We start from the raw sequence: 25,756 nt of genomic DNA, 5'->3' as shown, positions 1-25,756 counted from the left end.
GCCACAATATTGATATTTTAACTCAATATCATTAGGTGACATTGTGGCACATCAGTAAAGCCTTTAATAGAAATATATAAGGTGGCACACATCATTTAATGAATTTTAACTGAACAATAACTGAATGAGTTGGTTTCACTCTTACGGCCCATCTACACTACAGGCATCGAAAAATGCTTTCAACGCTTCGCCCATTCATTTGAATGGGGTGACGTAGAAGATTTTTAATCTTCGCCGAACTGCATTGTGGGGAGCATGGTATGGCTTTGCAAACATCGTGAGCATCAAAAGTTGAGCAATGTTCAACTTGTGATGCTCCCGATGCTTTCGAAGCTGGCATCAGCCAATCAAATCCTGTTTATGCAAATCCCGCCAGTACAAGCGCTAGCCAATCAAACCACGTGCAAGCTGGGAGAGCCAGACCGCAGTTCATTTCCTCATATTCCAAACGAGAAATTACGGTAGCAAATCACCCGGTTCTTTACGACCAGAAGTTATTTACCGGGATACAAACCGGAGGAACCAGGCATGGAGGGAGGTGGCAGAAACAGTGGGTGAAACTGGTAGGTTTTCGCCTGTTTGGGGATTTTATATCCAGTTTACTTCATTTTAACATTGCTATTGCTTTGTATGTCGGGGGCGGGAGATTCATGTGATTGGTTGTTGGTCGCCTTGGGCGTGTGAAATCGCCAAGCTTCAGACACGCCCAGCATCAATATTTTTGTATGCCTGTAGTGTAGACGGGCCGTTAGACCAGCAGGGGTACCAAATATATGCAGACTGCTGCAATAAGTACATTAATTAACTGTCTCGTCGATGTATGTCTGAATTAATATGATACTATTAACAATCATATTATTCCCATCAGCTGTCAATCACTGTTATGATTCACATATTCAGTGTTGTTATTAAATAAACTATATTTTTTGGAGGAGTTAATGATGAACGTTCCTCAAGATGCTTGCTCACCCTCCTTCAAATTTGAAAGACAAGTAATTACTATCATATATTAAAAGAATCAAAGGAACAGTTCAGCGCCCCACAACTTTACTGCAAACAGTTACAACCTTGACTTTACATCAGAAAGAACAAACATTAAAGAAGTGACTAACTGCATCAATTAGGGTTAAAAAACGTGTATTCAGCTAAAACATAAACATCGCTGCAGTTATTATCCAGTGGAAAGCCCTTACCTAATGGCCTAGTTAAATGAAAGAGGTTACTTCTTTTTGGCTGGGCAGTGAAGTTTTACACACCGTCTTATTTGACTTTCTCAGGACTTTAAACTGTTTTTTGGGGGCAGACCCCCACAAAGAAGAAACATATTATACACACGTAAGGTCATCATCTTAACAGTTGTTTATGCTCATTGAGTCATCCGTGAGCAGAGCATCAAGTTGGCATGCCTATAACAGCTGAATGCGGCGATTACCATCTTGTTCAGCAAAACGCCTCACAAACTTATTAAGATTTAAAGCTATGGTGAAATTCAATGCTGAGTACAGCCAAACTTGACAGGCTCTTCTCTGTCATTGTAGACCGCAAATACCTAATTCCTTCCGTCTACTTGGATCCGAAATGCTTCTCGTTTTGCGCTGTCCCCCGTTCAAATGAAATCGCCGCCAATCATATTTCCACGCTCGTGCCAGGGCCGGGGGAGGGGTTACAAGGCTCGGGTCTTGTGTTGCATTCACTTGCAATCGGACATTAGAGATTTTCTCTCATAAATGTCTGATGAGCCACAACTTCTCTTTCAAAACAAAGCTGCCAAATGGGGTGGCAACTAGGGTGGCAAGGCATTTTTCTGAGGTGGCAGCTGCCACCCCGTGCCACCCCGTAGAACCGCCACTGCTCCTGAACCACCTCCATAACCAATCTGTTGTTTGCAGAGGTGGAAAGTTAGGGTTAGGGTTAGTACAATGTTTGAGGTTCATTTAGTTTACTTCAGATAATACAACATGTCCTCAACAAATAGTTTGTCATGTATTATTTTAGGTTAAGACAACTTTTTATTGATATTTCTGTGAAATTCACAAGATACATGGTGGTATATTTAACAAAACAATATACCATTGGGCTGCTGTTGGTAAGAGCTGCCAGGTAAGAGGGTTTGAATCCCGAGCACAAAAACATTTTAGGCAATGCCATCCCCTCTTTCTCCTCTTTTCAACCCTGCATCTCTAATGAAGTCGCTCTCTGGTCCAAAACATATATTTAAAAATAAATAAATCAGCACTACCTTTACCTGCTGCAATTTTTAAATAACTTAAAATATGAATCAATAATTATAATCCAACATTATTTTCAAATGGTTAATTGTGCAGAAAGAGTACTTTTACTTTAAATTAAAAAGAAGAAAGACCTAGAAATACCCAATGTTTGAGATTTGAGCCTATAGCAGCAAAACTGAGGGCTGATTCAAGGCAGCCCTAACTTTGAGATTTATCAAAAAGCAAAGTCTTAATCCCAATCTTAAAAATGGATAAGGTGTCTGCCGCCCGAACACACACTGAGAACACAGATGAGAATAAACCCAAGTCCAACATGCCTTCTCTTTAACTGAAAAACAATAGTTTAGTATGTAAACATAATTTACGAGAAATAAAAGGATATCTTCCCCTTATAAAGCATTAGTCAACTGTTAAGTGCATCTGTAAATAAAAGGATGTCACAAGCGCTGGTGACCTGGTGATACCCTTTATGTAAAATATGATTGTCGATATATAAAAACCTTGATATGTGGAGGGATGAGTAGAAGGGATTCATTGCAAAATGATAAAATGTGGACAATTATTTAAAAAATGGTCACATAAAAAAATCAATATTATTGTTACTACTTTTCTGGGATAAAAAAGCATGTTGCCGTTTTCTGTATGTCACCGATTTCTTTATCTGGTTCTCCTTAATTGTATGAACTAAACTGCATTGTCAATTACGATTTGAGGTAAAATATTTTATTTGTTTTTGATATATCAGAAATATATTTCTGGTCAGTCCGTAGAAACCAAAAGCTTTGTTGTCTTTTCCATACAGCCATCATTTATTATATATTGTGATTATTAAAATCCAAACCATATTGTTTCTAAACATTAAGTAGTGTTTCAGTGTTTTCAACAGTTACCTTGTGTTTAAAACTGGAACTCTAACACGGGAGAACAGTTTACTTTAAAAAGGAATTGCAGTTTAGTTTAATAGGAAACATAATTGTATGGAAGAGAAAGGAAGCTAAAGTGAAGGAAGTAGAATATAAAATGTTTGCCCCTAAAATATCTTAAATCAAAATCAAAATCAAGTTAATAATGTTTGCTTTTCTCTTTTTCTGTCAACTGTAGTATTTCAGCACCAAAACACAAAACCACTAAGTCATTTAAACCCTCTGACATTGATGGTATTTGTAGAGTTTGCAGCAGAAAGGATTATGGGAGTTGAAGTGTTGGTGGTGTCTCAACCGTTGGAGAAAGAAAGGCCTTGTTGCTCTTGTAGTTCCTCCTCCACTCCCTCTTGGTGACGGGCCACTGAGAGGTGGAGCTACACTGAAATAGGAGAGCTTCAACTTCCCAGAAATGAAAGTGAAAGTTTGTCTGAGCGACACAACAGCTGCACGTGTCTCTGCTTCTCTCTAAAGAAACACTCGACTGAATCCAGCAGCTTTTCTCAACAACACAGCAGAATCTCTGCCAAACACTGGTGAGTAAACTCCAGAGACAATCACTAACTAAATATTTGAACAAGATTTAGTTTAATCAGAATCTGAGGCTGGTACGTCTGTTCAGACATATAGTGAATATTAGGCCATATACATGTGTCTTTTAAGATAACAACGTTTATATTTAGACTTGAGTACAAAGCAGGTTTAAAACCAAATCCAGTGACTGAACTCTGGCTGGTGAAGTTTAGACAGGGGTTGCGTTCCGATAATCCAAAAATCAGCTCCTAAATTCTAACCCTATCTCCTATTCCTTGACCTCTGAGTGAAACGTCACGGGGTTAAGGGATAGTGGATAGGAGAATTCAAAAGGACTTAGGAGAAGAGACTGCGGTACTTTAGAGAATCGACTGCACTTTCACTATCCGACGTGTTTATGATGCGCCAGCGGACGACATTTTGTGCGTCTGCTGCTGTGGGGTAACCATGGAAACTACAGTTTTCTATACAGCGGACTACAACATGGATGTTTAATAAGAACGAGGGACTCCTGTAAACTCATCTAGAGACTCTGCACCGTGCTCTGACGCTGTTGCTTTATGCTTTATGAACGTGGACAACAGAGAAATATATTCTTCATGACCAAAGTTGGAGTTGAAATAAAAAATGAAAGTGAAACTTATGCTCGTCACCCTCTCCCTCCGGTCCACATGAATACAGATGATCCCAATACGTATGATTGATGAAAAGATCTTCAAATCAATACAGATGTATTTATTATAAACGTTAATCCTTAACATTTATCACTGTGTATATCACCATTCAAACATCTTTTAAAAGTCGAACAAACCACACAGCTCAGTAAAGACTGTGAGATGTTGACTTTATTTGATCATTTCAGTAAAAACTAACGTTCATATTTCTCTCTTTGATTATAATACTGACGAACGTTCAGAACAAAGCACTTTGGCAACTTACCACATACGTTTTTAAAAAGCTTAATAAGCACCGTAACTTTCATGATATAATTTCTCGGTCATAATCGGTTGTTTCCGTGAACGGCCTACTGTTGAGATGGCAAATGCTGCGGCTGCAATGCATTGTGGGGCAGCATTTTCTCCTCTCCTTTCGGTTAGGGAGGTCCAGTGGTTCCTAAGCTAAAGGAGGTTATAAAGGAAGTTTGAAACCTCCTTTCCTTTCATTTGGAGAATTGGACCGGCACTTATCATGGCTGCCAGTGACGTACTTCCGGGTCATTTCACTCCGTTAGGAAGGTTCCTAAGCTAAATGGACTATTGGAATGCAACCAGGGTAACGGCACAGCTAGCATTAGCTTAGGCTCATTTCCAGGCCTGTTTCCTGTATGAACTCAAAGCCTCAGCTCTACTCAGACAGGAAGTGCCACTCAGCGCCGCAGCCAGGGAAAATGTTTAACTTAAATATTACATACATTTTTTATGCAATCCTGATTCTCCTCTTTATCCTCTTTTTCCAAGCTGACTCTCTGACACTTACGGCCCGTCCACACAGCGGCGTGCGTTGACGCGTGTCTGACACTCGACCAACAACCAATCACATGAATCTCCCGCCCCTGACACACAAGCAGTGGTTTGATTGGCTAGAGCTTGTACTGGCATATGATTCGATTGGCTGACGCTTCTGCCGAGGCGTTCAAAAGTTGAACATTGCTCAACTTTTGCAGCGAGCCACGCCAGCAACGCTCCGTGTCGCTTCCCCACGATGCAGTTTCGGCTAAAAGTGACGTCACCCCATTCAAAGTGAATGGGCCGAAGCGTTGGAAGCTTCAACGCACGCCGCTGTGTGGACGGGCCGTTACTCTCACTCAGACGCTTTAATACAACAAGTAATATATAGAAATCATACCAAAATACATTAATTATATAATAACCATCACGGCAAGACGTGAACATGTGACGATTTACCATGCTGGGAGACGTGAAGATGTCACGATTTCGTCCCTTCAAACGTGACAGTTACACGGTATTGTTAACCCATGTTAACCAGTGGAGAAATACCCGGACCACATGCCAAGCAAATGCTACCCCCGACGGCTCGGTTGTTATTGTCAATATTAATATAATAATGATGTATAGTAGAGTCAAACTCGATGACGCGATTTTCTGTTGCCCCAGCTGGTCGATACCTCTTTTAGCAGAAACAAAGGCTACATTAATGTATTAAATTGATGTAATCCATGCGTGTGGAATTAACGGACGTGACGTTGTGCGATTGCGTTGCCAGGGCAACAGCTTCGGTTCATGTTAATTACAAATCTTCAACTAGAACCGTAGTAGTTTATATTTAACAAACATTTTAGAAGGCCTCACGAAAATTCTTTAATTGTAAATTAAATTAAAATGTGAAGGAATGTGTGGTATAACAAAATACATCCGTCATAAACGAAACCGGAAACAGACGTAGGCAAGATCCTCAGCTCGAATGATTGGATGGTTTATTCGCAATGCATGCTGGGATTTGGTGTTTGTATGTGATGTGAAATCTGAAAAAGTTTTTTAAAATAAAATAATACGTTATTCCGAGTGTGCTTGCTTTTCTCTTTGAAAGTCATCACATAACGGCATTGTAATACACGGTTCGGCTGCATTAAATACCGTTTTCCCTCTAATAACAATATAAGCAGCTATGTCATATGAGCAGGGTAGCCGTATTATAATATTGATTAATGTGTAATGTGACGGTCATGGAGGGGATCATTGGGTTGTAATGGTTTTCCATTTTACTTTATTATGATTTTCCATATTAAAGTGCTGATATAAACAAGGAACACAGGGCTTTAGATTGAATCACTGCAACAATATAAAATATTAGTTTATCGTTGTTTTCATGTATTATTAGGAAATGTTTGTACTTTTATTCCAATAACTAACAAGCAGCTAAATGCTACAGCTATAAAAGTGACTGGCAGCAGGCAGTGAGAGGCAGCCTCAAGAAATTATGTAAATTAAATAAAACCCTTTGCAAAAATAATCTAAAGTAAAATGAGCTTACTCCTTGACTCTCTGTATCCGCAGCTGAGCTAAATGAAACGTTTTCAGACCTTAACACGCTACACTGCAGACCAGTCGGACTTGTTCCCCAACATGTTTTTATAGGGCGATGCAGTTAAATGCTGGTTACCATAGTGACAAACGGCTCGTTGGCTCCAACAAAAGAGACGCACACCAAACTGATGATAAACTGAATTTGATTGAAGTTAGTTACAAATTAAAAGTACAATGATGTATGGAGGATGGAAATAGTGAAAACTATGAGGATACATTTACATCAATACCTCAGACATCAGTATTTACTAGCAGGGTAAGAAGTACTCTGATCATTTATTGAAGTAAAATACCACAATGTGGACATTTACAAGGAAAAGTTAAACAATGTAAAGAATATCCTTTTTAAAAAGTAAAATGTATTATACAATTGGATTATAATTATTTATGGCTCAATGTGTAGAACATTTTATTGTACTGCTTGGTAAATTACCCTGAGGTTTATTAAATCATAATTTAGTTGATATTTTTGGTGGAGAGGTATAAATACAAAATATAAAAGAAACTCAAGTACAGTACCTGAATACACCTTTTTCCTCTCCCTCTGTCATGGTCCTGTTGTGTGTTTTCTTTCAATACATATGCTGAATTAATGTGTGTAAGTTAATCATTGTTAATTAATTAATAATCACATTTAGGCTCAACAATATAATATATTGTTTTCATTTATTATTGTTGTGAAAAAAGATCTCTAAGTTGTCGCCTATTTTCTTGGCTTGGTGATTTCCAATAAATAACACTGAACTGCACATCGGGTTCTTCTTCACTCAGTTTCTATTTGTATGTTATTCAGGACGATTCATAGTTTGATTATTTTTTAACAAATAATTAAAACTTTATTTAAAGGTCCCCTATTATACTGTTTTTCATCAATATATTATAGGTCTCAGATATATACAAAAACATGTCTCTGAAATGTTTGGCTCCAAATACCAAACAAGATCATTAGGCGCATTCATCACACCGCAGTACTTTTCCCACAAAGGTTCATAGAACTTTTTTGTCGCGTTCACACCAAGAAGAGCCGGAACTAAAATTAGTTTCATGAGAACCTTTTTCACCCCCTTTTCAGTCCCTGCTAGAGCAGCAGGGACTTTCGTGGGAGAAAAAGGTTCCTATTTCTGATTGGCTGGGCGGATTGCAAACCACGCCCCGTAAAAACTTCCCAAAAGGTTTTGTGAAGCGCCATTTTATTATTCTCGTATTAGCATTAGCATTAGTCCAGCGCAGAAAACGCAGAGAGACTAACTTATGGCACACAAAAGAAAACCATGGAGGCGGTGGAAGATGAGGAGGCTGGAGGTGTCTGCGTTCGTGGCGATTTACTCGGAAGGCTCTCAGTAGAAGCTGCTTGGAAGTCCCCAGGCCGCTTCTACTGAAGGCCAGTTCCCCACACTCCGGGGACTTCCGGCCTGGATTTGGCGGCAGTCTACGCAGTTGGTTTGCGGCAAGCCTGCCCAGTACAAACCCCAAAGCAGAAGAAGAAGAAGTTTGACGTCAGCGGCTTCATTGCCTAATCCACCCCCAGGGACTTATTCCGGTGTGAACGCGATCTGTACTTAGTTCATGAGAACTAAAGAGTTCTCATGAACTAAGTTCTGATGAAACTTTGTGGGAAAAGTACTGCAGTGTGAAAGCGCCTATTGCAGCATCCCATAATCCCCTCTGTTTCAGCCCTGTTTCCAAAGTGCTGATTCTCTGTCTGTTACTTTAGATGAAAATAAGGAGCCCCTCCCCACGCCCCTCTGAGAGAGATTTGGTTAAAAAGAACACAATGGTGCTCTTGGAGGAGATTCAGGTGATATGGAGGGGGGGGGGGGGTTACCTTGGTTGGTGATTGGCTAATGGTTACACAACCCAAAAATCATTATGACATCATAAAGTGGCCAAAATCTGATCAGCTCATTTTCAGACAGGTTTCTATAGAAATGGATCAGGACAAAAATAGAGAGAATCTTTTTTTCTGAAACTTTCAGAGCCTCTTTACACAGAGGGGACACATGTTGATGTAGAAGAGACATGAAGAAGAGGGGACACATGTTGATGAAGAAGAGACATGAGGAAGAGGGGACACATGTTGATGTAGAAGAGACATGAAGAAGAGGGGACACATGTTGATGTAGAAGAGACATGAAGAAGAGGGGACACATGTTGATGTAGAAGAGACATGAGGAAGAGGGGACACATGTTGATGTAGAAGAGACATGAGGAAGAGGGGACACATGTTGATGTAGAAGAGACATGAAGAAGAGGGGACACATGTTGATGTAGAAGAGACATGAAGAAGAGGATTTGCATAATAGGTGACCTTTAATGTTTTTTCAAACTTTTGTCCCCAGAGAGACATGTCTGCTGCCAGCTGTCTGCTGACTGAAGATCAGTTTCTGTGCTCCATCTGTCTGGATGTGTTCACTGATCCAGTCAGCACACCATGTGGACACAACTTCTGTAAAGCCTGCATCACTCAACACTGGGATAGAAATGTCCTGAGTCAGTGTCCCCAACTGCAAAGAGGTTTTCAACATAAAGCCTGAGCTGCTGGTCAACACTTTCATCTCTGAGATGGCTGCTCAGTTCAGACAGTCAGGCTCAACAGAAAGCCAGCAGCAGCAGCTCAGAGCAACAAGTTCTCAAACCAGGAGAAGTTCCCTGTGACGTCTGCACTGGGAACCAGACTGAAGGCCTTGAAGTCCCTGCCTGGTGTGTCTGGAGTCCTACTGTGAGACTCACCTGGAGCCTCACCTGACAAGAGCAGGCCTGAAGAAACATCAGCTGATCGACCCTGTGGAGAACCTGGAAAGCAGGATGTGTGTGAAGCACGATAAACCGCTGGAGCTGTTCTGTAAGACCCGACCAGGTGTGTGTCTGCATGCTCTGCACTGTTTCAGACCACAAGACACATGATGTTGTTCCTCTGAAAGAAGGATATGAAGGAAAGAAGGCTGAGCTGGGGAAGACAGAGGCTGAAATTCAGCAGATGATCCAGAAGAGACGACTGAAGATCCAGGAGATGAACCCGCTCAGTGGAGCTCAGTAAGGAAGGAGCAGACAGAGAGATAGCAGATGGTGTTCAGGTCTTTCACCGCTCTGAAGGAGTCTGTTGAGAGAAGGCAGGCCGAGCTCATCGACACCATCAAAGAGAAGCAGAGAGAGACAGAGGAACAGGCTGAAGGCTTCATCAAAGAGCTGGAACAGGAAGTCTCTGAGCTGAAGAAGAGAAGCTCTGAGGTGGAGCAGCTCTCACGCTCTGAAGACCAGCTCCACCTCCTCCAAAGCTTCACGTCCCTGAACGCGCTGCTCCACCCACCAAGAACTGGACAGAAGTCAGGGTCCGTCCACCTTCATATGAGGGGACTGTGGGAGAGCTGTGACTCAGCTGGAGGAGACGCTCAGTAAACAGATGAAGAAGCTGCTTGAGGTGGAGCTGAAGAGGGTCCAGCAGTATGAGGTGGATGTGACCCTCGACCCTCAAACAGCACATCCTAAACTCATCCTGTCTGATGATGGGAAACAAGTAACTCACGGTGATGTGGAGAAGAATCTCCCAGACAACCCAGAGAGATTTGATCTTGTCTTGTGTTTAGCAAAGCAGAGTTTCTCTTCAGGAAGATTTATTACGAGGTTCAGGTTAAAGGGAAGACTGAGTGGGTCTAGGAGTGGCCAGAGAGTCGATCAACAGGAAGGGAAACTCACAGCGACTCCTCAGATGGTTACTGGACGATATGTTGAGAAAATGAGTACAAGCTTGTGCTGGTCCTTCAGTCCGTCTCTCTCTGAAGTCTCAGCCTGAGAAGGTGGGGGTGTTTGTGGATTATGAGGAGGGTCTGGTCTCCTTTTATGATGTTGATGCTGCAGCTCTGATCTACTCCTTCACTGGCTGCTGCTTCACTGAGAAACTCACCCTACTCCTCATTTCGGTCCAGGTCTTAATCATGGTGGTAAAAACTCTGCCTCCGCTGATCATCTCTCCTGTCAATCACACTGAGTAGAACAACCATTTGATGTTTTTTTTTTTTCTTTGATGCTATTTACTACAATTACAGGCAGATTTTTCAAAACAAAATGTATATCATGTAATATCATTTATTCTAATGACTGCATAATTTGCCTTCAAGAATGTTGATTTAACAAAGATAATGCACCAATGAACACGAAACAATTGCATGTCCATTAATGTCTTGAGCCAAGGAAATTAGTTTTCATTGTCCAATCATTGTATACATAATATATTGTTGGAGCTGCTGGCTCTATGGGAGAGCCCGGTCTGCTTAAAAAAACACTTTTCGTATAATACCTCTCACTGCCTAAACAATAGACACAGGCCATCGCTGCAAGTCTAACCATAGGGTGTTAAATAATAACTCCAATTAAAATGTCAAGAGCCACTAATTTGGTGATAGCTAACTAGAAGGCCAACCTGTCGTGTTAGACACTACCACACTGTATTAGGCATTCATAATCAATCTTATTCTCAATGCCACTGGTACATGTAGTGCAAAAGGTGCATCCACAAAATGCGGTTCGAGATATTTTTACTTTTATTTTTGTACAACTAAAGCCTTAAGAAAAGAGACGGTGTAGGAGCCAAAACGCTTAGTTAGCCTGTGTTTATTGTTTTTATTAGTATCATTATTGTTTACAAAGAACGCATTTGTTTTTGACCACTTCCAGTAGTTCTCCAGGGTGTGGTTTTATGGTATTCAGGTCACCTCTTGTATGTCGGGGTTGGTGGAAAGACAATGGGGTAGTTTTTCTTCCATAATGTTTTGTTGACCGTATGGTCCATCTTTAGTTATGGTGTGTTTTATTTCTTTATTAAACAGAGCAAAGAGCTGAACTGTGACTTCATTCATTAGGAGTTTTTTTTCTACAAGAAGGACATTTAACTAAACATTTTAAATGCAAAACTTTTACTTGTAACTGAGTATTTTCAGTGTTGGTATAAATACAACCGAGTGTTTCTCAAATACAAATTGTAGTTGGACTTGTTTTTTTTATTGCAACCTTATACTTCTACTCGAACAACAGCTTTGGAAACGTTCCAGATTACATCAGTAGCGCACTGATACACACATTTACTGCACACAAGCATTTTAGATTGATAAAGTGCATTTTGATGATAAGACTTTTATTTTGAAAAAAGTTGGAAATCCAGGAATTCTACTCATGGAGTATTTTAACAATGTTGTATTCATACTTTTACTTTAGTAACTCATGGGAGTACTTCCTCCACTCCCTCTTATTTACGGGCCACCGAGAAGTGGAGCAAACATGTAAAAGAGGAGGGCTTTATCTTATCTTCACTGAATTGAAAGATACAGTTTGTCTCGGCGACAGCAGAGCTTCAGTCGAGACACGTCTGTTTCTCTCCAAAGAAACACTCAACTGAATCCAGCAGCTTTTCTCAACAACACAGCATAATCTCTGCCAAACACTGGTGAGTAAACTACAAAGACAACATTACTATTAAATATTTGGTCAAATGTTGAATCTGAATGCTTTACATACCTCATAAAGAATTGTAACCAAAGATGTTGTCAATGAAAGATTTGCAATAAGTATTAAACTTTTGAAACAAAACCCAGTGACTGAATTCTGGCTCGTGAACATTGTACAGAAGACATTCACAGCTAGCACTAGCATAAGGCTAATTTACAGACCTGTTTCCTGTAGTAACTCAAAGCCTCAGCTCTGCTCAGACATGAAGTGCCACTCAGGAATCTGAAATGCAAAACTATATTAAATCTAATATACTGAATCCAGAGTAGCAGCTTCTGTCTTTTCTTCTGCATGTTTATTGAGTCTGATTCTGTATTATAATCCTCTCTCTGAAACTCCTCTTCCTCCTCCTCCATGCTGACTCTCACCCATTGAAAGCCTTCAAACAAAAAAGGTGTTTTTTATTTGGTCTGGTCCCTCAGATACTCTAAATAAATGTAAAATAAAAAGTCAATATTAATAAATGAGTTAAGTTCAATATTAAAGTGGAATTTAATACATATTTAGCTTACGTTAAAGTAGTTTCACTCTAAAACAAGAAGGAACAAGTTAACAGTGGTATATTACGTTTAAGTGTAAAAACATCTACAATACTTAAAACTTAGCCTAATATCTGGACAATTGTTCAAACCATAGAAGGCTGAGGGGGGCTTTAGCTAGATGACTTCATATCTGCCCCATTATCCATTTGAACTAAATGAAACGTTTTTGAATTCCTTTAACAGTGAACGCTGTTTTTATCTGTGAATCAACAAGCTCACACGCCACACTGCAGACCAGTCGGACTTGTTCCCCAACATGTTTGTACAGGGCGATACATTTAAATGCTCGTTACCATGGTGACCAGCGGCTCGTTGGGTGGAACGAAGGATAAGAGTTGCATGAAAAATGTACCAATGATAAAATGATTATGATTTAAGTTAGTTAAAAATTAAAAGGTACATTCAGGTACTGAAGTTGGAAACAGTGGTGTCAATACAGTGGTTTATATGTACCGCATGTTGTCAGTGCAACAAAAAAATACTATCTTTGTGAAAAGAGTTTGACACATTGGATTTTGGCATCCATTACATGAATGCCTAATATGACTCACTCATACTAATGTTATCTCTTCAAAACTTCCTGCGTCACTGACAGCATCCCAGGCAGGTATGCAGACCAGCTGTAGACAGTGCGGATGGGATTTACAGGAGCCACAATAACCCATTGTTTGACTTTGAACAAATAATACAAAACATACTAAATAAAAAATCTTGTTTTGCACACTATTTCAGAGTGAAGATATGTCTACTGTCATCTTTCTGCCAACTGAAGATCAGTTTCTGTGCTCCATCTGTCTGGATGTGTTCACTGATCCAGTCACCATACCATGTGGACACAACTTCTGTAAAGCCTGCATCTCTGAACACTGGGACAGAAATGTCTCATTTAAGTGTCCCAACTGTAATAAGCTCTTCTTCCCAAGACCTGAGCTTCTGGTCAACACTTTCCTCTCTGAGATGGCTGCTCAGTTCAGACAGTCAGCTCAACAGAAAGCCAGCAGCAGCAGCTCAGAGCAACACGTTGTCAAACCAGTAGAAGTACCCTGTGACGTCTGCACTGGAACCAGACTGAAGGCCCTGAAGTCCTGCCTGGTGTGTCTGACTCCTACTGTGAGACTCACCTGGAGCCTCACCTGACAAGAGCAGGCCTGAAGAAACATCAGCTGATCGACCCTGTGGAGAACCTGGAAGGCAGGATGTGTGTGAAGCACGATAAACTGCTGGAGCTGTTCTGTAAGACCGACCAGGCGTGTGTCTGCATGCTCTGCACTGTTTTAGACCACAAGACACATGATGTTGTTCCTCTGAAAGAAGAATATGAAGGAAAGAAGGCAGAGCTGGGGAAGACAGAGGCTGAAATTCAGCAGATGATCCAGAAGAGACGACTGAAGATTCAGGAGATGAATTGCTCAGTGGAGCTCAGTAAGGAAGGAGCAGACAGAGAGATAGCAGATGGTGTTCAGGTCTTCACCGCTCTGAAGGAGTCTGTTGAGAGAAGCCAGGCCGAGCTCATCGACACCATCAAAGAGAAGCAGAGAGAGACAGAGGAACAGGCTGAAGGCTTCATCAAAGAGCTGGAACAGGAAATCTCTGAGCTGAAGAAGAGAAGCTCTGAGGTGGAGCAGCTCTCACGCTCTGAAGACCAGCTCCACCTCCTCCAAAGCTTCACGTCTTGAACACTGCTCCACCCACCAAGAACTGGACAGAAGTCAGGGTCCGTCCACCTTCATATGAGGGGACTGTGTTGAGAGCTGTGACTCAGCTGGAGGAGACGCTCAGTAAACAGATGAAGAAGCTGCTTGAGGTGGAGCTGAAGAGGGTCCAGCAGTATGAGGTGGAGGTGACTCTTGATCCTGATACAGCACACATCCTGAACTCATCCTGTCTGATGATGGAAAACAAGTGAAAGATGGTAATGTGACGAAAAATCTCCCAGACAATCCAGAGAGATTTGATTTGTGTCCTTGTGTCCTTGTGTCTTAGCAAAGCAGAGTTTCTCTTCAGGAATATTTTATTACGAGGTTCAGGTCAAAGGGAAGACTGAGTGGGATGTAGGAGTGGTCAGAGAGTCGATCAACAGGAAGGGAGAGATCGCACTGACTCCTCAGGATGGTTGTTGGGTGATATGGTTGAGGAACAAGAATGAGTACAAAGCTTGTGCTGGTCCTTCAGTTCGTCTCTCTTGAAGTCTCAGCCTGAGAAGGTGGGGTGTTTGTGGATTATGAGGAGGGTCTGGTCTCCTTTTATGATGTTGATGCAACTCTGATCTACTCCTTCACTGGCTGCTGCTTCACTGAGAAACTCTACCCTTACTTTTGTCCCGGTCTTAATCATGGTGGCAAAAACTCTGCCTCTCTGATCATCTCTCCTGTCAACCACACCGAGTAGAACATCCATTTGATATTTTTTGTTTTTCTCTAATACTTACTTCTATTATTTACAGATTTTACGATTTACAGAATATCATCCAATGTCCAGTTAATTTTAATGGCTGCATTTCCTGCCTTAAAGCTCTCCTAGTATACTATTTTTAGGCATATATTATAGGTTTGAAAGATATGTCTGTGTTTTGCTCAAAATACCAAACAGATCATGAATTTTAGACATCCCTCATATCCCTCTATTCCAGCCCTGTTACAGAAACGCTGATTCAGGGTCGTTAGCTTTACATTTGAACTCGGCTGATGCTGGCCCCGCCCCCTTTTGAGCGTGGCAAGGCAAGCATTGAGGACTCTCTGTAAAGATTCTCTGCCGGCAGATTGTCAGCTAAATGCTGCCATGATTAAATGCCATAATTTGTTCACATCAAGGATTATTTCTGAAACAGTATGGAGCTCAAATGCTTTTTCTCTTGTGGGTTTACCACTAGCTGAGTATTTTTATTTCATGCTTTTTTTTGTTACACACCCTCTCCAGTACAGGTTAGCTTTGAGTGTTAGCGATGCTAATATAAACAGACCATATTACTTCCAAAACACATCATGCATTGTAGCAACTTTCTGATAGGGCCGTGGGTGTAAAGCCAGCACACATTTCCGATATTACGTCATATCGGATGCAAATCTGGATCAGCTCCGTTCCCCCGTTTTTTTAGAGATTTGGGTATGGAGGAAGAGAGATGGTTTTGTTTCCTGACACTTTGTGAGTTCCCTGACACATATCTATGCATACAAGACATGAAAAGGTGCATTTTGCATGATAGGAGACCTTTGAACAATGTTAAACAATGACTAATCAGCATTTGTTTGTTCTGTGAATGTGTCGAATTAAATATTCATAGCGTTTGATTATTTTATATACAAGTGTTATTCTGCAGCAATATCTCGGAAAAGTGATTTTCAAATGAATGTTTCATTGGCTTACTTTTTAGATATTTTAGTGTACTGATCTGTAAAATACCTGCACAAAAAAATGTCAATGATGGCAATTGAAAGAAACAGTTTACAGATCCATTGTATAGTTCATGGATGTTCATACAGCATGTGATGCATCAATGTGGTGTTTATTTACCTATAATAAGGGTAGTAGCCGTGGGTTTCATAACAATGTTCCCAAACATTATTATGGTGTTTAATTGATATTTGCTAGAGTTGGGATCATAAGTTTGAAGTTTAATTTACATCAATGCATTTAAGAAATGTATTTGTTCTTGGTTTACCATTGCTTAGAGCTATCCAATCTATTTGAACAACCATGTGTCACTGCTGACTCATCTTGATTTCTTCCAATGAGCATAGGTTTCAAAAATAAATAAAGATCTTTAACAGCATTAAATTCATTTTAAAGTTTTATTTTGCACTTTCACCACAGAGGTCTCTCCTTCACTGTGATTGGTCCAACAGCTGTTTCCTGTTCCCACTGAGCCTCTGCAACACAGAAACCCTTAATGATTAGTAAACATCACAGCCTCCCATTTGTACCTCAAAAAAACATTTAGTAAAAAAGGTATCCCATAATGTATTGATTATCTAAGTAAATAAGTTGAGGGACCTTCAGCATAGTTTTTAAATACAAACATCCCCTACATTTTCACTTGAAAAGCTAAAAGTCTACTACCAAAGTAGGTAGCTTATTTTTTTTAAGTACAGTATGTCGAATTTACATTGTTAACCTTCTTTTAAAAACACCCATAAATATTGCTTTGGACAAAAAAAATTGTTGGGTTGTATTATTGAAAGTAGATACAAATTCCCACAGCTTAACATAGAAAATAAATTAGTTTCCAAATGAAAGGCCATGTCTAATTATTTTAACTTGATATTTTTGCACAAACTTGTTATAATGGATAATATTGGTTAAGGATAATTCAGTTGAGGGTTGTCAAATGTTATAATAGAACAATAAGGTAATCATTTATAAAGGAGCTTAGAAAGTCAGTAATATATCAAAGTATCCATCCTCACCGGATCCAGTCATGTGACTTCCTGTCCTACAGTCTGTGTCACAGCAGGAACATGCTCGATGGTTGCCGCTGGCCTCCCTCCACCTGTCAATGAAAAGCTCTGCCCCTTACTACTGATCCAGTTTCTAAAATGTGGTAAATAAGAATCTAAAGCAATGTGATCAATTTCGCTTTGACTTTTAGAACTTCAACAGGCAAACATGTCACATCGAAGTCCCCTCTCTTCGCAGACCAAAGGATGCTGGGAGTTGTAGTGTTGATAGAGTCTTACCGTTGTTGGAGAAGGAACAGGCCTTATTGGTGCCATCAACAGCGGCAGAAGCTGGAGCAGCTCTCACATTGCAGGTGATGTAGATCTAATGCACAGGAGGTGTTCATTCAAGTGTCTTCTTAGAAAACAGACATCGTCTTATATAAAACAGGAAGTTTGCGATATTTAAATCTCACCACGCCATGCTCGTCCTGTTGAAACTTGAATGCCTCGACCTGAAACTGCAGTCTGTCTTCATACGCCCGTGGGAGGAATTGAGAGCTGGAGTCGGTTAGCTGACTGTCAAATAGGCACCTGAACACAACACAGGACAGACAAGACATCTGAATGCAAAACAGAAGACATACAAGACACCTGAATAGCTAGAAGGGCTTTAAGACTGACACCTGAAAGAAATACAGAGGGCTGTAAGATGGACAAGACACAGGTAACTGTCACTCAGTCTAAATGTAAACCAAAGAGTTAAAAAGATGCAGTCATAAATAATATCCCTTTCTCCCCAATTGAAAACAAATGTTGCCACTTCAAAACTTCTGGACACAAAATGTCTCCTATATCACTAAAGGACATTTCTAAGTATTTGTGCCTTTATAACTTTACATATCAAATTTAGTTTGTAATGCATTGAACAAGATTTGTATTTGTCGTGATGGTCTTACTTTTTTTAACCCTTATGTTGTGTTCGGGTCTCCCATGACAAGTAAAATGATATAATAACTATGCTCTAGTTGTTTTGTTTTTTTTAAATCAGAGCAAGGCTTCAGGATATCCTCCACCACAGCTATATAAACACTACAAAACTGATTTTGACAATTTTAGCCAAGTCTGAGAGTCTCTATAAAAAAAAGGGTGTATAATTTGGCCCAATCAAGATTCATCTTTGACTTTAGACAACGGTAAAAGCTTTCGAACACAACACAAGGGTTCAACTAAGATTTTAAAAGAGTGTATTTATACTGACCCGTTATTTCCCATGAAGGCGTATCGGGGGACGGTGTCGATGTTCGGGATCACGGTGGCCACACAGCTGTCCACCATCACTCTGAGGGGGACGTGATGAAACTGTTTGACTGAAACTTCAAACTTCATCATGTCTCCCAGCAGGAACTGAGCGGACGAACGGGTCGACTGCCAATCATCTGAGGCAAAGAATAAACCTTTATTTTACTGGTAATCTAACAAAATACTCCAACAAAGTTTCCTATTATAAGAAACCAACTGTTTAATAAAACAGTACTACTTTTATTTAAATGCGACTTCACACATTAACATAATTTACCACTTGCAAAAGGACTGCAATGTGTCATTTTACTTTACCGTTTACAGATTGTTGCTTACTGGACTTATGAGCCATCTCAAATGAAAAACTTGTAATAAAGTATTGGCTTGCTACTTTTATGTATTTTAATATACTTCTCATGAATGTCAATTTTTACACTAAAGGAAATAAAATAAAATAAAATCACTGGTCATAGAAATGTTTGAGTAGCATGGAAATGTACCTACAGGACATAGCAGAAAAGTTACTTAATATAATTAATGAAGCTGGAAAAGGAAACACCCACCAGTCATGAGTCTTAAAGAGAAGGAGAGATTTTCCTCTGAAGATTTGGTGGCACTGAATGGACTCGATGTTGGATTCAACTGCACGCTGCTTACATCATGCTTCCTTAAAACAAGAGACATTTACACCTTTATTCGGAAACACATTTTCAAAAAGTCCAGAAATCAAGAACATTTTTACTGCAATTCATGGTACAATATTTGGATAATTGTATGAGAGTAGTAAAAGGGTAATACCAAAGTCAAGAAAATCCACTCTACTACAATTCAGTGGCAATGATTGAAAATTCTAGACTACATTTGATCAAGTAACTCCCAGGTTTCTTATCCAAAATAAAATATCAGAAAACAAAATGATGGTTAAAGCTACGCCTTTCAAATAAGCTCCACTTTTACCAGCTGCAACCATTAAACGAACAGACGGCAACAATTATGAGCCAATAGATTTTAGGTTTATACTTATGTGAAGGCTTTAATGTCCAAAAATAAACTGCATTTCTCATACTGTCCCGTCTGAATATCCCTGACGTCACCCTCTGTCTTTAAAGCTTCATGTTAACGTCTTTCTCTTAAAGCTACCTTCCCTAAAAAGTCCAGTTTGCTCAGATTGCAAAAAGGTACGCCATATTTTTTCCCCCCACACGCAAAGCAACAGTCTGCTCAGTCTACTCAATGGTTTGGCTTATTTTAAATCTAATGTACTTGGAGGACTCTGGCTGTTCTAGTATTGTATATTCATGGGTGATTGCAAATATCGCATCAGCCAAATTATATGTCATATAATGACTTCCTGCACAGGCCGTGGGATGGCACTGACAGTCTTTAACTAAAATGTTTGCAATTTTCTTCCATTATTGACAAAAGGAAAATCTTTCTGGTTCACTATTGTGTAACATCTGACCTCTGGTATTGGCACTGGATGCTGACGCTGACCTCTCTGGTCCGAAGGATCTGACTGTCCCCAAGAGGAGCGGGTATGTAGTGCAGCATGAAGGCGTAGATGAACCAGGCCTCCGACATCTGAAACACAGGTTACTGCAGGGTAAAGGCTGAGAAAACATTCCATTAATCTTTGTTTTTGACATCAACATGGTACAGTCAGTTTCCACAGCCCCACACACAAAAAAGAAAACTCAGCAAAAGCAAGAAGAGAAATATGCATTATGATCTTGGTGTGAACTGCCTCTTTCAACCCTCACCACAAGCTCGCTGCCACATCCGTGCAGTTCCGACTCAAAGACAAGGACCTGAGCGTCTTCCCGGTGGCCGGACATCCTCCCAGCGTGACTTCTGCTGCGCTGACAGGTTTCCCGATCCCCAGCAGGTCTTTCTTGGCCTCGACCCGGACGGAGTTCTCTCCGCAGACGGCGCTGACGCTGTCAAATGCCACCGGGGCCTTCAGCTCAAAATCTTGAGGGTAATTTGGCTCTTCCTCAGCAGGCAGCTCCGGATACTTCCAAGACATCGGTTCACGGAAAGACCGCTTCTCCTGATTGAGAGCTAGGAAGCAGGGGGAATATTACCCATCAGTTTCATTAAAGGTCCCCTATTATACCATTTATCAATATATTATACGTCTCAGATATATACAAACATGTCTCTGAAGTGTTTGGCTCCAAACAGATCATTGCATCATTACCCATAATCCCCTCTGTTTCAGCCCTGTTTCCAAAGTGATGATTCTCTGTCTGTTACTTTAGATGAAAAAAAGGAGCCCCTCCCCACGCCCCTCTGAGAGACATTTGGTTACAAAGAACTCAATGGTGCTCTAGGAGGAGATTCAGGTGATAAAGGGGGGGGGGGTTACCTTGGTTGCTGATTGGCTAATGGTTACACGAGACAAAAAAAATGACATCATAAAGTGGCCAAAATCTGATCAGCTCATTTTCAGACAGGTTTTTATAGAAATGGATCAAAAAGAGAGAGAATCTTTGTTCCTGAAACTTTCAGAGTCTCTTTCCACAGAGGGAACACATGTTGATGTAGAAGAGACATGAAGAAGAGGGGACACATGTTGATATAGAAGAGACATGAAGAAGAGGGGACACATGTGGATGTAGAAGAGGGGACACATGTTGATGTAGAAGAGACATGAAGAAGAGGGGACACATGTTGATATAGAAGAGACATGAAGAAGAGGGGACACATGTGGATGTAGAAGAGGGGACACATGTTGATGTAGAAGAGACATGAAGAAGAGGGACACATGTTGATGTAGAAGAGACATGAAGAAGAGGGGACACATGTTGATGTAGAAGAGACATGAAGAAGAGGGGACACATGTTGATGTAGAAGAGACATGTAGAAGAGGGGACACATGTTGATGTAGAAGAGACATGTAGAAGAGGGGACACATGTTGATGTAGAAGAGACATGGAGAAGTGGATTTTGCATAATCAGTTACTTTTAATTTAGCTTATACGTAAAACACAAGAGTGTAGCTACTTGGAGAGTTGATTCTCACTTTGTCAACCAATTAGTTGTTTGACCTATCCATTCAGCTTTAATCAATACCATGCAGGGGCGGATCTACGGGGGGGCAGCTGCCCCCCTAACTTTTGTTTCCTTAAAACTGTACTAAAACAAGCCTACACTATTTCCACAAGCAACAAAACAAGCATTACATTAGTTAAAATTGTAAATATAATTTTAGGCCCGTTAAAAACGCAGCTACGGCCCTGCATTAAACTGCGGAGCGGCATTCACACAGACCGCGGCTCACACCGCTGCAGAGAGGGAGCGAGCTGTCCCAGCACCTATGGATCAGCTTCCCCTGGGAGCATTTCCCTTTCCACTAGTTTTGTTTTACTAAGGACGAGAGCTTGAAACTAAATATTAATAAAACGCTGCCGTTTGAATCGATAGCGTTTAACAGACGGGCGCCGTTACCTTACAAAATACTACGCAGACAGCGTTAGCTGGGAGATCGATCACTTTGCTAAACTACGCGGTAGCCTACTATTAACACATCACAGCCATGAGGCCAGATCAATGAAACCAGGATACATCCTTTACCGTAAAAACTGGATCCAAACACAGCTGCCTGTGTGCGCTTGATCAATACTTTGATGTTATATTTATGATATGCTACATATTAGCTAGGCTACATGGCCCTAACGTGTAAAGTTATACAAGCATATGTACCAGTGCTTTTCACAAGTAGACTCTTGCAGGCCAGAGTATAGGAGTGATTCAACAACAAAAAGACATATGAGAAGTGATCAGGATGAACAGAAAGAGGAAAAGGAAAAGAGAGTTCACTGAAGAGACCAGGAGGGTCAGAGCAGGAGGAAGAGGAGGAGATGAAGACATTAGTGAAGAAGAAATATGTGAGGAACAGAGTTCCCGTTAGCCGGTAATTACCGGACTACGACCGGTAAAATATGCTGAAGACCGGCAAATCTAAATCTCTCCGGTCAAAGTGTCCGTTCAAAAATAATTTCCGCTTAGCTCAATACCGCATCAGTTGCGCAACTTGCACCATTTATGTGACAGACAAAAGAGTATGTGACAGACAAGAATGGTCAATTCTAATGTCTAACACGTAATGTGGAGAAAGAGATGTCCTGTATGGGTTGATTGCACGTTGATCTGTTGGTAATGCCTCTGGGTTCCGGTGGGCATGTAAACAAATGCATAATGCTGTGCTATACTTTGTGGCCTCACCCGGTTGCATAGCGACACTTATTGTTTAGGTGTCTTTTAATAAGCAGGTAGTTATATCATTAGCTAGAACTAGCTGGATCTGATCGATATGGACATAAACGCGAGTGAAGCCTAATCTGACGGGAGAGAGAGATCAGCTGCTGCTGACGAGTCGACACGCATCTCTGCATGATCACCTGCAGCGGTGAGCGGAGGCAACACACACTTCAGGTTAGAATATCACACGTAGCTATTTTAATTACCTCTCAAACTACCGTAACTAGTTATAGATATGTTTAGTTTTACTGTCGGGTCACTCATTACTGATCCGCGAGCTGATGCATATACTGACGGGCTGTCAGGAGAGGGAGAGAGTGCTCCGTTTATTATTCCCGTGTTATTGTAAATTACTGTTCACTTTTGAATAATGTCGTTAATCTACTATAATTAGTTTAATATCGAATCATATCAATTAGTTTTAAAGCTCAATAAATAACAAAGAAGACCTTTGACCGGCACTTTTCTCATTTTGTCCGGAAGATTTAAACTTTAACGGACATGTTGACCGGTGAAGAAATATTTAACGGGAGCTCTGGTGAGGAATAAAGATGAAGTATCAGAAAGAGGGCCAGAGGCAGGAATCAGGAGGCAGATGAAACTCCAGCTGGACCACATGGTATGTTCTTATTCTCCTTACATATTCCATTACAGCAGCTCAATCTAGCAGCTTTTAGTATTGACAAATATGTATTGAAATGTGTTGCTGCACAGGTCACCTGTAGCTCTCTGAAGAGATGGGTGATGTCATTTGTGTACTTAATTATAATTAAGTACTTACAGTATGCAGAATTCTGAGTATTCTCTGAATCGGGTGCCTTTTGGGTCTTTATATCTTTGAAAAATGAAACCAAAATGTTTGGTCATAACATCTGGTAGTGGACTACTTACATTTTCCCACCTCAGGCACAACATATAAATAATTACTAGGAATTTCCTTGAAAAAAAATGTAACATGGTTGAAGTTTTTGACAAAAAGTAGGCATGAGCCCTTGTTTAGCTAAGATATGGCACCACATGGAAGTCAAGGACATTACACAATTATAATTTTTGCAAAACAATAGTTTATTTTTGTAATAAACAATTATTTACTATTATTAATTCATACAACATAGTTGAAATGTTGAATTTGTCAATCTTAATCTGAAAATACAAAAACTGAAATATAGGTGAGAAGAAACGGACACTTTTGTGATGTAATTCCCTCAATGCAGATCACACATGGACTGATCCATTATTTTCATAGGAGGGTAAATTATATGGCGTGACGGGGTTGAAACAAACTGAGGGACAATATTGCAATTTCATAGATAATTCAAGTATTTTTTCAGAATTGATTTTTGATCAGTTAAAGTTGACAAGCATTGATTATATTAGCAACATTTTGCGATAATTGGCCATTTTGATTTGTTTAATATTAAATTATGTAATAATGCTTAGTGAGCACATGCAAATATGTCTGTCTAAGTAGACAACCAATTTTTTTTAAAACAAAATATATATTTAATTTTACATTGTAATGCAAAACAACCTGTTCCATTAATTAATTGCTTTAAAATACATTTTGTAGTTTCCTTTCATTTAAAATGGTTGAGGTTGGGGGAATCCAAAGGGCACCCGATTGTTTGTCTGAACACCTTGTTTCTCTTGTGCATTAAGAACACTTGTGTTCGGGCATGAATTAACAATAAATAGGTTATAGTAAAAATACCACGTACTGTCCGCCCTCCGATGCCACCCTGGCATGACCTCTTGCCTCCCCTTTGCCCCCCCCCCCCCCCCATGTAAAATGTTCTAGAACCGCCACTGATACCATGACAAAGATGTCTGATGTTTTTTACCCCTCTTGTACTACCAACATTGTGGAAACTTGTATTGTCTGCACTGGTGCATACATAAACACAGCAAGAGGAATTAAGAAGTATTAGAATATAAATATTTTCAAAAATCTTGAATGTAAGAATTGTTACAAGAAATATAAATTAAACAAGGTAGGGTATGTCAAATGTTGTGCAGTGTAGCAGAAACACAAGTTAGTCTTCATTAGTGAGGGGTCAATGAACTTCAGTTAACAGGTTACACAAACATGCGATTTATTTACTTATCCATGAAGTACGAATAGAAATGTTGCAACTATTACGCAAAATAAGATATTGAATAAATCATTGACAGTTAAAGTAACAGCGTTGTTAAATCCATCGCTTGTTCACCTAGAACATATTAGCAGAGTGTTTGAGTTACTTTGTGGTCAGTTCTGAATCTACATCTAAAAAACCATGTGAAAAGACACATGACGAGAGAAATGTTTTCCACAGATATAAACATCATTTCTAATATATGACTCATGTAAAATATCCTCCCGCCCAAAAGAAACAAAACATTATAAGCAAATATTCAAAAAATCTGATTGTTGTCAGACACAGTTTTTGAAGTATGCAAAAAAAAATTCAGTCGAATACCATACCATTGAAGCACAGAGATATTGGGGATTATTTGCACCCAACACTTCAACACTTGCCTGGTCTTTGAGCAACATTTCACTAACAATTACTCTACCTTCTTGCATCTGGACTTCATGCTGCTCTCGGTTCTGTTCTCCATATCTGCCGACTGCCGGCCGAACGCCCCAGTCAAAGTTCTGAGGGGCCGACAGAGCTCCACACACCACATAGAAGACGATTAGCACGGATACCTTCATGCTGAACAGTTTACTCTGCATTTCCTCTGTCTCACTCTCCAGTGCAGCAGCTTGATTTTATAGAGCAGCTGTCAGAGTGACCTGATTGCTCTCCAGCTGTGCCTCGTTCACCTGCAGCAGCCTGATGAGACTCAGCTGCGTTCAAACACCACAACTGTTCCTTCATTCAAACAATTAAGAGATCATTCAAAGCGACCACAGATGTCAAATCTGTCAGGCTGCATTTTAGAGAAATGACTCTACTGCAGCAGCCCTGTAGAATCATGTTATTCCATGTAAATGATATATATCATGAGTCCAGCCAAGGTCACACTAACACTTAAGTTATGTCTTTCATAAGCAATAAAACA

The 25,756-nt window shown here is 40.2% G+C and overlaps 1 protein-coding gene and 4 pseudogenes across 1 annotated transcript in view; 3 read left to right on the top strand and 2 right to left on the bottom strand.

Moving 5' to 3' along the window:
* The window catches only part of LOC117561228 (E3 ubiquitin-protein ligase TRIM39-like), a 43,299-nt gene extending 31,727 nt beyond the window's left edge, over nucleotides 1-11,572 (top strand). The window contains exon 3 of the transcript XR_004571308.1: nucleotides 11,231-11,572. The gene's annotated coding sequence lies outside the window, so the exon portion shown is untranslated. The remainder of the gene's footprint in view (nucleotides 1-11,230) is intronic.
* Nucleotides 3,566-10,718, top strand: LOC117561209 (annotated as a pseudogene).
* A 133-nt stretch (nucleotides 11,573-11,705) lies between the features above and the next one.
* LOC117561227 lies at nucleotides 11,706-15,408 on the top strand (annotated as a pseudogene).
* Nucleotides 15,409-16,556: 1,148 nt separating this feature from the next.
* On the bottom strand, nucleotides 16,557-25,541 carry LOC117561208 (annotated as a pseudogene).
* The window catches only part of LOC117561207, a 22,519-nt pseudogene continuing 22,226 nt past the window's right edge, over nucleotides 25,464-25,756 (bottom strand).

This window comes from Gymnodraco acuticeps, unplaced genomic scaffold (assembly GCF_902827175.1).
Source record: "Gymnodraco acuticeps unplaced genomic scaffold, fGymAcu1.1, whole genome shotgun sequence".
In the NCBI taxonomy this organism is placed as follows: Eukaryota; Metazoa; Chordata; class Actinopteri; order Perciformes; family Bathydraconidae; genus Gymnodraco; species Gymnodraco acuticeps.
Note: the sequence above shows the minus strand (reverse complement) of the source record. Positions and strands in the feature narration are given on the sequence as shown.